The following is a 15,308-nucleotide window of genomic DNA, read 5'->3' as shown; positions in this document are numbered from 1 at the left end:
TGCAGTGTCGGGTGCTGCGAGAGACATTCTGCATAACGGTGTGGTTTACTCTTAAAGTTTCAAGAGCGTACGTTTATAGCAGAGTTAACCAATATGTTGCTTCATCCTACTTATATCTGGCGAAATGTCGGTGAAGGTAAAGATAAAGAACTTGGAGCCCACACGGAGGTTCACCAGCCAGTTGTTCACCTCGTGAACCCTTCGCGACTGAAAGAGGAAGAGGAGGATGTGGCAATGGTACACAAACTGCCCTCCGCCATGCACCGAAACGTGGCTTTCGGAGTATACATGTAAGTGTAGATGTAGATGTAAATGAAGATGTAGAATGTGACTGAAACGATAAAATCTCGCTTTGATTAAAGGAGACGTAGAAGACATGTGACAATATCTTTTGGTAAAGGCTGTCACAACAACTGAGGAATCCATCAGGCGGTGCCAGTGCATCAAAGAAATGCCAAAAAAATAAAAAAAATTAGTCAGTCTAAAAAAGTATTACCGACTCCTGAATGTGGTCTCTAAGGTAGTTGCGCAAGGCCACCACGACCTCACCCCTCTCATACGCCAAGTAGTAAGAGAAAAACCACAGAAGTTTATGGCAGACCGAACTGTTGGATCGACTAAGGAAAAAATAGCATCTATGAATGCCGACCCCATACTTCATGAGATAACAGAGAATGTTCAAGAGCCGATATTTAACACCAATATCTGCTACTAGTCGAACGCACCAGGACGAATGTACTCGGCCAACTCGGAATTACGACGCAGCCTTCAACAGGCAACCCAGTATCCGACCAACGTAAGTACGACTAACTTCTCCGCCAAGTATAACGCCGCACGGGAGAACAGATACTTGCAGGATAGAGGACAACACGCCACTAACTTTCCGCTGAGGAGGTCACGGACACATCACTGCAGAGAAAGAAGACGAATGTTGGACTGCTATCCCGCCCGATGCAACTATTACAACAATTAGCGACTGCAGGCGATCTGTGGAACGAAGCCCTTCGCTTTACACTGGGTCAAGTGGCTCCCCTACACGCCGTAGGCGTTTTCAGTCGCCGTACAGAGGTACCAGCCGCTCACTTAGCCGCTGAATTGAAGACAATTAAGCGAGGCGACCGTCTATGGAGCTGAGGCTACCACAGATGAAATTCCTCCATGGACGACAGTTACCAAGATGTCAGGAAATCTCATCATCGCCATCATCGACGGCCAATCTCTCCGGGCGTTAGTCAACTCAGACGCTTCCTTTTCTGTAATTTCAAATGCTTATCGTCGCTAGTTAAAGAAGACTATGTTCCGTGAAACGAATACGGTTATGGTGATTGATCAAAAATGGGAAATACGTCCAGCCAACCAGAAGTCGTATTGCAAGAATAACAATCAGTGATGTAACGCAACCCTTCGAGTATGTCATTTCAACAGATTGTAGTCAGAATGTTATTCTATGATAGGACTTCTTACTGCCGTCGCAAGCAGTCATAGACTGAAAGATGAGAGCTTCAGATTGACAAAGCTATTCCAGCAGGAAGAGAGACGTACTTAAAACGTTTATATTCCAACAAGCACACATAAGAAACATTGTTCTGGGCAATCTGTTTGCCGTTGAAGACGTTAGAACCCCGCAATCATTAATGAAATGAGTTCCAGTCGTCAATCGAAATGCTCAGTTATAATGTGAAGCTTTTGTCGTCTGCAGAAGGCTACCCAGGCGCACAAAAGAGATATACATACCAGGGATGACCATAAGCATTACAAATAGTCATGGAGAGCTTTGGATCGATAAGTGACACGAGTAGTCACAATTCATCCCTAAAGATGCGCGCTTATGAATAGATGAAACAGTCCAGCATGGGCAGGTCAGTGCCATCGATGAAGAACTGCACTCCGCTGACACTACAGGAACGCTGAAGAGGTAGCTACTATCGAACTATCAGTAGGATACGGCCTGGGTGAGGAACCACAGCGGCGAGTGTTTGACGTTCTGCGCCATTTTTCGTATGCTTTCGAAGCCAGGACGGAGAAAAGATAGACCAAGCTGCCAATAATTAAATACCATTCAACACTGACAATCATCCATCAATTAGCCAGTGCTCGTACAGGGTGTCGCAGTCTGAATGACGCACTATTTAGGAGGAATTGGAGGTGATGCTGTAGGATGACGTCGTTGAACCCTCAGACAGTCCATAGTCTTCTCTTATAGTCTTTGTAAATAGAACGACGGCACATGGCGCTTATGCGGTGACTAAACAGACACAGGAAAGAAGATATACGAGGTGTGGCTAGAAAAAAACCGGACTAGTACTAGTGAAACAATAAAACGAATGCAATAAGGCTGAAAGTCGCGTGGCCTGTCACGTGACTCTCGCTCCGCCTACTGCTCGAGTTTCATCTGCCTCCTGCACTCAGTCTGCCCGTGGCGTCTGTTTTAAGTAGTTGACGTTTTGTCTGTGCGTCGGAAAATGTTGAGTGTACAGAAAGAACAGCGTGTTAACATCAAATTTTGTTTCAAACTAGGAAAATCTGCAAGTGAAACGTTTGTAATGTTACAACAAGTGTACGGCGATGATTGTTTATCGCGAACACAAGCGTTTGAGTGGTTTAAACGATTTAAAGATGGCCGCGAAGACACCAGTGATGACACTCGCACTGGCAGACCACTGTCAGCAAAAACCGATGCAAACATTGAAAAAATCGGTAAACTTGTTCGACAAGATCGCCGTTTAACAATCAGAGCAGTGTCTGAGTTAACAGGAGTTGACAAGGAAAGTGTTAGGCAGATTCTTCATGAAAGTTTCAACATGAACAAAGTGTGTTCAAAAATGGTTCCAAAGTGTCTCACAATTGAACAGAAGGAACGCCGAAGAATGATTTGTTCTGACATCCTGGAAAACATTGAAAGTGATCCCACCTTCTTACAAAATGTTATTACTTGCTATGAATCGTGGTTTTTTACTTACGATCCCGAAACTAAACGCCAATCGATGCATTGGAAAACTCCTGGTTCTCCACGACAAAAAAAAGCACGAATGTCAAAATCGAAATTCAAGGCAATGATGATTGTTTTTTTTGACATCAAAGGGATTGTGCACATTGATTGGGTACCAGAGGGACAAACAGTGAATCAGCATTACTACATTAGCGTCCTGGCTACCCTACGTGAGCGAGTACAGAGAAAACGGAACGATTTGTGGAGAAAAAAGTCATGGATCCTTCCCCAAGACAATGCCCCAGCTCACAGTGCGTTGTCAGTGAAGACGTTTTTGGCAAAACACAACATTCCCATCTTAGATCATCCACCCTACTCATCTGATTTGGCCCCCTGTGACTTTTTTCTTTTCCCTAAAGTCAAGTCAGCTTTGAAAGGAACTAGATTTGAGACTGTTGAAGCAGCAAAAGAAAAAGCGACGGAAGAAATGTATGGACTTACCGAAAATGATCTGCAGCATTGCTATGAACAGTGGAAAATTCGTATGGAGCGGTGTAGAGACCGAGGAGGAGAGTACATTGAAGGAGATAACATGAAATTGTAAATAATTGTAAATAAATGTTTTTTCCAGCATCAGTCCGGTTTTTTTCTAGCCGCACCTCGTATACTCATTACCACACACTGACGACGTCTTAGCCTGCGTGAAAGGAGAAAAGTATTTCTCAACAATGGATACGCAAACGGACTAGTGGCAGATCAAGGTTGACGAGGCTAACTGTGAAAATACTCTTCATAACTCCTGATGGCCTCTATTAGTTCAGAGCTATTCTGTTTGGACTATGTACATCTCTAGCCACCTTCGAACGTCTTAAATGGAAGACGTCTGTTTGACTTCTGGACGACAATATCATTTTCCAAGACATTTAAAGACCATCTGACCACTTGGCGAACGTGTTGAAGCGTGTTCAAAAGCAAACCTCTGCCGGAATCCAAGAAATTGCCTCTTCGTAGCCCAAGAAATAAAATTTTGAGGCATCGCGTCAAAGGTGATGGAGACAACCCCTACCCAGAGAAAATAAGAGCAGTCACAAGTTTTCTGACTCCTCGGCACATTCGTGAGGTGAGAAACTTTCTCAGAATGTGCTCTTACCACTGAGGATTGATAAAGGACTTCTGTACCAGGGCATGACCTTTGCACATAAAATGAGACATGTTGCAAGGAAGATCTGTGCTTGTCCTTAAAGGAGGTGCTAACATTTTCGTCAGCCATAGTCACGAGTTTGCTGAGACAGAATTTCGAACTGATGCCCGTTGTTTTGGGGTAGGTTCAGTTCTAGTACAAATTCGGGGAAGTGCTTCCAGAGTACTCTCCAAGTTTGAATCAACTACCTTGCACCTGAGAAAGAGTGCCACGCAGTTGTCTGGACCATCTACATCTACATCATACTTTGCAATCCACCTAATAGTGTGTGCGGAGGGTACTTTCGGTTCCTACCATATAGAGTTTCCAAACCATTCGCCTTTTTGACAGACCACAGTTCTATATACTGCTGACTAGCCTGAAGAATATGTCGAGTCGACCTGCTAGGTGGACAATGAGGCTTCAGGAGGATGTCACAGTGATATAAAAAAGGGCGAAAACACAAGGACACTGACTGCCTCACAAGGAATCCTTCGGCAAAAAACAGCAGTGTGGACGAAATCTCAGTCATTGGTGCATTACACGACACTGATACTGAACAAAAAAGGAGATTCAGCATTCCTGAAAACCACAGAAGCCTTGACGAAGGAGGGCCAACCACACAGAGTTAATTGTTGGTAAGGTGGGTGCCAGGGTGAGATTCATTGAGAGAGTCCTTAGAAAATGTAGTCCATCAACAAAGGAGGTGGCTTACAAAACACTCGTTCGACCTATACTTGAGTATTGCTCATCAGTGTGGGATATTTACCAGATCAGGTTGACAGAAGAGATAGAGAAGATCCAAAGAAGAGCGGCGCGTTTCGTCACAGGGTTATTTGTGAAGCGTGATAGCGTTACAGAGATGTTTAGCAAACTCAAGTGGCAAACTCTGCAAGAGAGGCGCTCTGCATCGCGGTGTAGCTTGCTGCCCAGGTTTCGAGAGGGTGCGTTTCTGGATGAGGTATCGAATATATCACGAATATATCACGAATGTAAAATTAGATTCGAGCGCCCACAAAGGCTTTCGGCAGTCGTTCTTCCCGCGAACCATACTCGACTGGAAGAGGAAAGGGAGGTAATCACAGTGGCACGTAAAGTGGCCTCCGCCACACACCGTTGGGTAGCTTCCGGAGTATAAATGTAGATGTAGATGTAGTTAACAAACAGATCATTGTATGCGAAGAACTGTCATCCCATGGGGCTGATTTGGTTCCTTCTCATCCCAGCTCATCTGCAGCCAGCCATTCTGAAATTTTTCCACAATCCTCCAACATCTGGTCACCTGGAATTGATCAAGACACTGGTCACGTCTTTACCGATCTGTTAGACACCATGTGAGCCACTGTAAGGAATACCACATTGGAAGTTTATGCCTGATTACGCCCTGCTGAGTATCTGGTAGCCATTTCATCTCTAGCAACGCCATTCCACCAAAGTGGAATCAAGCTCTTGGGGAGTTCAGTGAAACTGAAGACCTAGGAGGACCGCAGAGCTTCGATGGTCGTCATAGTGAGGAGGAACCGACAGCATGATCACAATGGGGGTATCTCCCAGCGCTGCCATGCAGATGGCTATCGAGAAGATCTGGTTCCAGGGTGCTGTATTCAGCTCCAGTGAGAACTTTCCAAACTGCAGATCACTGTTAGTTGAGGAGAGGGAGCGACACTGTGAGGTATGTTGCCTGGAATGTGCCGTAGTGGTTACCGTCGCTTGCTACCGTGTAGTAGGTCACCAGTTCAAACACCACGACCAATAATTATTTGTTATCTAGGGTTTATCATTTCTGAGAGTTTTTCAAAATTTCTTATGTTTATAATGTTTGCATATTCTGGAATTAAATCGGGTGATGCTGAGGGGATTAGATTAGGAAATGAGACACTTAAAGTAGTAAAGGAGTTTTGCTATTTAGGGAGTAAAATAACTGATGATGGTCGAAGTAGAGAGGATATAAAATGTAGACTGGCAATGGCAAGGAAATCGTTTCTGAAGAAGAGAAATTTGTTAACATCGAGTATAGATTTAAGTGTCAGGAAGTCGTTTCTGAAAGTATTTGTATGGAGTGTAGCCATGTATGGAAGTGAAACATGGACAATAACCAGTTTGGACAAGAAGAGAATAGAAGCTTTCGAAATGTGGTGCTACAGAAGAATGCTGAAGATAAGGTGGGTAGATCACGCAACTAATGAGGAGGTATTGAATAGGATTGGGGAGAAGAGAAGTTTGTGGCACAACTTGACTAGAAGAAGGGATCGGTTGGTAGGACATGTTTTGAGGCATCAAGGGATCACAAATTTAGCATTGGAGGGCAGCGTGGAGGGTAAAAATCGTAGAGGGAGACCAAGAGATCAATACACTAAGCAGATTCAGAAGGATGTAGGTTGCAGTAAGTACTGGGAGATGAAGAAGCTTGCTGAGGATAGAGTAGCATGGAGAGCTGCATCAAACCAGTCTCAGGACTGAAGACCACAACAACAACAAACATTCTGGAATTTCCGATATTTACATAGAACAGCAGCATGCTCCATCCAAGAGTTGAGTTCTCTTCCATCTGTATGCTGGTGTTCGTAATAAATGTGCATTCAGGTCTACGAGTAAGTATTATACTTCACTAATGACCTAGCTTTCAGATTTGGACATGACTGTGGCTACGACGAAACAATATGATGAGAAATAAGAAAGTTCACTACAAAAAAATGATTCAAATGGCTCTAAGCAGTATGGGACATAACATCTGACATCAGTCCCCTAGACTTAGAACTACTTAAACCTAACTAAGCTAAGGACATCACACACATCCATGCCCAAGGCAGGATTCCAGTCTGCGACCGTAGCGGCAGCGCGGTTACGGACTGAAGCGCCTAGAACCGCTGGGCCACTGCAGTTGGCAAAGTTCACTACAGAATAGCCGAGAAAAGGAATATATGTAAACAATGACAAGGGACAGGATCACGGTGCATCTGTTACGATATCAGAGAGTAATTTCCAATGTACTAGGGAGGAAAAAGTCTAGGGGAAGACAGAGATTGGAATTTGTCCAACGAATAATTGTGAACATTTTTAGTATCAGTAGCGCCTCGTCATCTTTTTACCGTACTCGGCGTGGTTAGCAAAAATTCGATATCACTCGTTACTCAGTGACGCGATGATCCGCGGATCAAATGGCCGTTCCAAGTAATCAGTAACGAGTAAGTTAACATAGTGAATGGATGGTTAGACACAGAGTCCAAAACTCAGCAAGATCCGTTGCAAGCATACAAGATCGGCCCAGAGTTAATACCGAAACAGGAAAAACCATACTACGAACAACAGTCAAATACTGTATCAAATTGTATGAAGGCTCCAAATGATAACAGGCAAGTGGCTGCACATGTCCGCGAGCGCGTGTTTAAGCGCAGATCTCTAGCTTTGTACAGGGTGGTGGTCAGTAAACTCTCGCTATTTGAATGGGCCGCCGTGAGGAAGGAGTGGGAGGAGGACAACGAAACATTCTGGAAACATTTGTATGGACATGGGGAAGAGAAATAACGAATAAACTATTTAAAGAAACACATTTTAACTTCCGCATGCGATGGTAGCATTTGTCAGTTACGCATCATGTTTACGTCCCAGGTTACAAACGTTGCTCAATGTGTCGATCTTCTACAAACACGACAGCCAAAATCCGCACTAGATATTTTCACAGTCGTTCGTAGCATTTTTCAAACTGTGGGTCATGGTACGAGGGTGGGTCAAATGCAAACCTTAAATTTGTAATAACAAATCGAAATTTCGCGCCGTTATCCTGTAAGTTGGTGAGCGTGCTACAAACAGCGTGCAGAATGGCCTGTAGGTGCCAGCATAGTGCAGAGGCCCACATACTGTCGCAGTATCAGTATAAAGATGGCCGCCCCATTTGCGACTTGCACCAGGGAAGAACAGCGTTCTGTTATTTGGTTTTTGGCAGTGAAGATGTGAAACCTATTGAAATTCATCGGCGAATGAAGGTTCAGTACGGTGATGCATGTTTGTCACAGCAGCAAGTCTACAAATGGAGTAGGAAGTTCGCAAATGGTGTGACTTCATTGGAAGATGATCCTCGTCCAGGTCAGGCACAACGAGTTGTGACTCCACAGAACATTGCTGCAGTCGAAGCCGAAGTGAAGGAAAACCGCCGAGTGACACTGAATGACATTGCAGAATGTTTACAGATTAGTCATGGGTCAGCACACCACACTGTGCATGATGTGCTCCACTTTCAAAAAGTGTCTGCAAGATGCGTACCAAGGCAGCTGACTCCTGAAATGAGAGAACGACGTGTTGATGCTTGTGAAGAACTTCTTCGGCACTCTGAACGAGAAGGTGATGGCTTCCTTGCAAGAATCGTTACTGGGAACGAACCCTGGGTTCACTTCCACCAACCGGAAACGACGAGAGCGAGTAAGGAATGGCGCCATTCCTCATCACAAAGTGATTTCCATATGTTTGGATCACTCAAAGACGCAATGGGAGGAAAGAAGTTCCGTTCTGATGAAGAGGTATGCCACGCGGTGCATGAGTGGTTGCGCGAACTACCAAAAGAATTTTTTTCTAAAGAAGTTTATGCACTTTGTAAGCGCTGGAGGACTTGCATTGAACGTGGGGGAAATTATGTTGAAAAGTGATACAGCATTGTACCACTTCTTCATAATAAATAATATTTTAAAAAATATTTAAGGTTTTCATTTGACTCACCCTCGTATATTCAACTGTCGTGACACAGCTGGTACACTGCTTGAAGATCGCACGTTGTGTCCAGCATTCTCAGTCATGGCAGTAGTAACTTCTTTAACAATTTGTTGCGCAATTGGCCGTTGGCCTCTCGCTGGAGCAATCCCCAAATCATCAGTTAATTCTGAATCTTCTCCTTTGAATGAAAAGAATGACAGTGGTGGAAAAATCCTTACGTTATTTGATTTTCAGACAGCTGAGCATAGCTCAACGTACTCAGACAGTTTTCTCTTTACTTATTCTGATCACCAATAAACTGACACACAATATTTTAGCGCAACGCAATCGGACTTTCAATGATCCCTACAAAAGAATGGCCCTGACTAACCATAAGCTATACCCTTCATGAATCACAAAAATATTTGCGACTAGAACTACTGTAATACAGCGAGCGCCAATAATGCCAGCTAAATAAAAGTTTCTAACTACTGAGGGCACTAATTACTGATAGCCATAGGTAGCAAGTGAAGGATTTTGGTAGAGAACAAACAATGTATTTACCTTAATAGCGTTCAAAAGTCATTATATATATATATATATATATATATATATATATATATATATATATATATATATATTAAAGGAATCCTCAGAACCTTAGGCCCCCTACAAAACCTTTCACCTGACTTTCACCTGACTCCATCAACCTCCTGACCCCACCAACACCCCGCACCCCTACCTTCTACCTTCTTCCTAAAATTCACAAACCCAATCATCCCGGCCGTTCCATTGTAGCTGGTTACCAAGCCCCCACAGAACGTATCTCTGCCTACGTAGATCAACAACTTCAACCCATTACATGCAGTCTCCCAGCCTTCATCAAAGACACCAACCACTTTCTGGAACGCCTGGAATCCTTATCCAGTCTGTTACCCCCGGAAACCATCCTTGTAACCGTTGATGCCACTTCCTTATACACAAATATTCCGCACGTCCAGGGCCTCGCTGCGACGGAGCACTTCCTTTCACGCCGATCACCTGCCACCCTACCTAAAACCTCTTTCCTCATTACCTTAGCCAGCTTCATCCTGACCCACAACTTCTTCACTTTCGAAGGCCAGACATACCAACAATTAAAGGGAACAGCCATGGGTACCAGGATGGCCCCCTCGTACGCCAAGCTATTCATGGGTCGCTTAGAGGAAGCCTTCTTGGTTACCCAGGCCTGCCAACCCAAAGTTTGGTACAGATTTATTGATGGCATCTTCATGATCTGGACTCACGGTGAAGAAGAACTCCAGAATTTCCTCTCCAACCTCAACTTCTTTGGTTCCATCAGGTTCACCTGGTCCTACTCCAAATCCCATGCTACTTTCCTTGACGTTGACCTCCACCTGTCCAATGGCCAGCTTCACTCGTCCGTCCACATCAAACCCACCAACAAGCAACAGTACCTCCATTATGACAGCTGCCACCCATTCCACATCAAACGGTCCCTTCCCTACAGCCTAGATCTTCGCGGCAAACGAATCTGCTCCAGTCCGGAATCCCTCAACCATTACACCAACAACCTGAAAACAGCTCTCGCATCCCGCAACTACCCTCCCGACCTGGTACGGAAGCAAATAACCATAGCCACTTCCTCATCTCCTCAAACCCAGAACCTCCCACAGAAGAACGCCAAAAGTGCCCCACTTGTGACAGGATACTTTCCGAGACTGGATCAGACTCTGAATGTGGCTCTCCAGCAGGGATACGACTTCCTCAAATCCTGCTCTGAAATTAGATCCATCCTTCATGAAATCCTCCCCACTCCACCAAGAGTGTCTTCCCGTCGTCCACCTAACCTTCGTAACCTCTTAGTTCATCCCTATGAAATCCCCAAACCACCTTCCCTACCCTCTGGCTCCTACCCTTGTAACCACCCCCGGTGTAAAACCTGTCCCATGCACCTTCTCACCACCACCTACTCTAGTCCTGTAACACGGAAGGTGTACACGATCAAAGGCAGAGCCACGTGTGAAAGCACCCACGTGATTTACCAACTGACCTGCCTACACTGTGAAGCTTTCTATGTGGGAATGACCAGCAACAAACTGTCCATTCACATGAATGGACACAGGCAGACTGTGTTTGTTGGTAATGAGGATCACCCTGTGGCTAAACATGCCTTGATGCACGGCCAGCACATCTTGGCACAGTGTTACACCGTCTGGGTTATCTGGATACTTCCCACTAACACCAACCTGTCAGAACTCCGGAGATGGGAACTTGCCCTTCAGTATATCCTCTCTTCTCGTTATCCGCCCGGCCTCAATCTCCGCTAATTTCAATTTACGCCGCTCATACCTCACCTGTCTTTCAACAACATCTTTGCCTCTGTACTTCCGCCTCGACTGACATCTCTGCCCAAACTCTTTGCCTTTACAAATGTCTGCTTGTGTCTGTGTAAGTGCGGATGGATATGTGTGTGTGTGCGAGTGTATACCTGTCCTTTTTTCCCCCTAAAGTAAGTCTTTCCGCTCCCGGGATTGGAATCACTCCTTACCCTCTCCCTTAAAACTCACATCCTTTCGTCTTTCCCTCTCCTTCCCTCTTTCCTGATGAAGCAACCGTTGGTTGCGAAAGCTTGAATTTTGTGTGTATGTTTGTGTGTCTATCGACCTGCCAGCACTTTCGTTAGGTAAGTCACATCATCTTTATTTGTGACATCCAGTTAAACAGATCTCCTTTTTCTGACGGACACACGTCCAGATCGTCCGCTCATAGTAATCTCTGAAAACTCTGGTATCTCTCTGCCCACATCCGCCACTGCTGGCGGCCTCACCTCCAACTGCCCAACGCTACGCGCTGTTCACATCCAACTGCCCAACGCTGCACACTCCAACAATGAGTCCAACCAGCCACAGACTGCACACAGCACAGTCAGCGATTTTCATACAGAGCACTACGTGGCGTTACCAACATAAAAACCTAAACAGCCTACTTACAATCCGAACTTCCGAATCGTGTTCTTCAAGACCAGTGCGGAAAGAGGACCTACCCGTATCCCTTTAGTACACCGCTACTAGTGAAGAACAGTAGCACAACTGCTGCTGTTTTCAGAAAACAGCTTTATGAATAAACCTCTGCTCACCTTGTCCACACCCATGTCTGTCTGCAGTCGTAATGCACACTAATGCTTGTGTTTCAACCTTGTGTCACCGTACCAGAACCGGCACCTAATGGCAAATCTTGCAGCGCACAGTCTGGACGTCATTCTTGTGACGTTGGGTGCCCATACGGTAAATATTTTTCCGTTCACACTGGCTCAAATAGCGAAAGTTAATTACATCCACATTGCACTCCTGACTTAAGGTGTCTGAGGAGCCGACGAGGATTGTGTCTACTTGATATGCGATCTGAAGTTTTCCGGGCGTATTTCCAATTTGAACAGTTCTCGGGTATCCGACCGGGTAGCGTCGTAATTTCTCCACAATATTTCGGCAGAAGTACACGCTGCCATCTTCAGGCGGTTCCTGACGAATGCTGTTCTGTTTTTTAATAGAGATGGACCCCTCCACGCCCGCACCAACGTGGTGACCAAACCAAAAGTTCTACTGTCACCTCCGCAAACATGTTAGTTATCTAGTAAGTGGATCACAGGATGCTGGGCTGTGATGTTATCCGTGCGTCTGGGTAACACTACGCATTAACACGGTCCATCAGGTGATAGATAGTGGGCGAAACGCGAGTGAGGGTAGCGATTTGAAGAGCAGAGGGAAAAAAGTGCCATGGCTCGTGCCGTGGGAAAAAAACCTCTGCGACAGTGGGATGGGTAGTAACAGCAGTAGTGGCTTACTTGCTGTGATAGTTCATGCAAGGTTGGATTTGTTAGTATGGGTATCATGCATCATTACCGTGGCAAGCGATGACGATATATCCCAGTTGCTGCAGCCGCTACATTTCTGGAACAATCAAGATCATTATACAGTAGTGGGAGATCGGCCATAGATCATCTCACTGTGTGGGGGATGTGTGGAGCTTGTCTGCATGCAGTGTACGGTACGGCTTCCCTTCGTGGTGCCAGTTATTCGGCAAGTGTGTTCCAGCTGGATATACAGTAATGGTGTCTGATTAACAGGGGCTCACCTGTACCATTGTGTTTGCGTGTGCTTGGCCATAGATGTTAGGTCCTTACAAGTATGTCTTTTGGTCTTTTATGTTTCCATCTATGGTTGTGGTCGTAGTTACATAGATTCAGAATAAACGGGTTCTGCGAATGTCTGGAGTTTCTGTATAGTCTTGTGGTGAGTTTGTGGATTACCTCTGCTGTTCCTCTCGGCGCCCTATATACAGGTTGTTACAAAAAGGTACGACCAAACTTTCAGGAAACATTCCTCACACACAAATAAAGAAAAGATGTTATGAGGACATGTGTCCGGAAACGCTTAATTTCCATGTTAGAGCTCATTTTAGTTTGTTCTTGCACCTACGCTCAATGGAGCACGTTATCATGATTTCATACGTGATACTCTACCTGTGCTGCTAGAACATGTGCCTTTACAAGTACGACACAACATGTGGTTCATGCACGATGGAGCTACTGCACATTTCAGTCGAAGTGTTCGTACGCTTCTCAACAACAGATTCGGTGACCGATGGATTGGTAGAGCCGGACCAATTCCATGGCCTCCACGTTCTCCTGACCTCAACCCTCTTGACTTTCATTTAAGGGGGCATTTGAAAGCTCTTGTCTACGCAACCCCGGTACCAAATGTAGAGACTCTTCGTGCTCGTATTGTGGACGGCTGTGATACAATACGCCATTCTCCAGGGCTGCATCAGCGCATCAGGGATTCCATGCGACGGAGGGTGGATGCATGTATCCTCGCTAACGGATGACATTTTGAACATTTCCTGTAACGAAGTGTTTGAAGTCACGCTGGTACGTTCTGTTGCTGTGTGTTTCCATTCCACGATTAATGTGATTTGAAGAGAAGTAATAAAATGAGCTCTAACATGGAAAGTAAGCGTTTCGGGACACATGTCCACATAACATATTTTCTTTCTTTGTGTGTGAGGAATGTTTCCTGAAAGTTTGGCCGTACCTTTTTGTAACACCCTGTATAGACCCAGGCGCCGCTTCCCGCACCACCTCCAGTAGCCGCCGCGCCGGCCGCACCAAAGACACCAGGAGAGGAACGGTGGAGGCGGTAACGGCTAGTATATATAGGGCGCCGAGAGGAACAGCACAGCATTCGTCAGGAACCGCCTGAAGATGGCAGCGTGTACGTCTGCCGAAATATTGTGGAGAAATTACGACGCTACCCGGTCGGATACCCGACAATTGCTCAAATTGTGTCTACTTGCTAAACCGCATTATCTCAGACTCCATATCGGTCCTGCGGCTTGGTGGGATATCCGTATCACGGTTGAGTATAAGAAAAGGCTGAGGTAAGTAAGTTGACATAGGAGAGCAAATTGTGATGGGCCGCATCAAATCAGTCACAAGACTGATGGAGAAAAAAATAAGTCGTCAACTTTGTGCAATACATAAATCACACCATCCCTCTTTGTTACTGTAGATCAGATTAGATTCCAAGGACAAAGTTCGTAGTGGCACTGGAGCAATGCCAGATGGCCCCCCACACATTCAGTGGTAGAAACCTGTCCTGTCTGTGACTAATCATCATTCAGTGATGACAGCATGAGGCAAAACTAATGTAGAACGATCTTGCAAGTTTACTCACACAATGTCTTCGTAAAAAGCAAAAATTCGGCAAAATCGGAACAATCATGTAATTTTACTCTTTAATCAGCAAGGAGACAGACGAGACTTACGAAACCGTATACGTATCAGACGCATAGGCGCCGTTCCCACCAAATGTCGTCGCTAACAGATTAGAAGATGCGTTGGATGTGAATCAGGCAAAGGAACAAGTTGATTTTAAAAGTGAACTTAGTATAGTGGACCATAGTCGGGAACGAACTAATGGAACGAAACAACGAGTATGAAATACCGATTTGGCTGGGAGACATGTATTTTAAGGTCGCTTTTCACTCAGTATCAACAAAACATGAACTGACACGACATACACTCAACATATGTCCTTCAACACAGTTCACAAAAAATTCATTTGCCTTAACACAGTGCTGGCGTCAGTGGTCTAACAGTAACGTTACGGAAGGTTCTTTTTAATTTATTTGCTGTGGAAGACAAACAAGAAATTATTGGTTTGAAACTTTCTTACTCAGTAGATTATAAATTTTGTGAAATTTTAATTGTGTCTATATTTACTTTGACTTATTGCTTATGCAAATAGTAACACTTACATCCTTTGATTTTGGACATGCTGATTCTCTTTTCCAATTGTACGGACGTCATGTTCTTACAAGATGCTTACACGTACTGTAACCTATGTACATTGTACCGTGTGTTTAATGTTCTATTACTACTGATATTTTATCTACGCATTTCGGTGAACAAATTTTTTTTGAGTTGTGCAGATGTGCTATTATTTGGAGGAATTC

The sequence above is a fragment of the Schistocerca americana genome, chromosome 5, assembly GCF_021461395.2.
Source record: "Schistocerca americana isolate TAMUIC-IGC-003095 chromosome 5, iqSchAmer2.1, whole genome shotgun sequence".
In the NCBI taxonomy this organism is placed as follows: domain Eukaryota; kingdom Metazoa; phylum Arthropoda; class Insecta; order Orthoptera; family Acrididae; genus Schistocerca; species Schistocerca americana.
Note: the sequence above shows the minus strand (reverse complement) of the source record.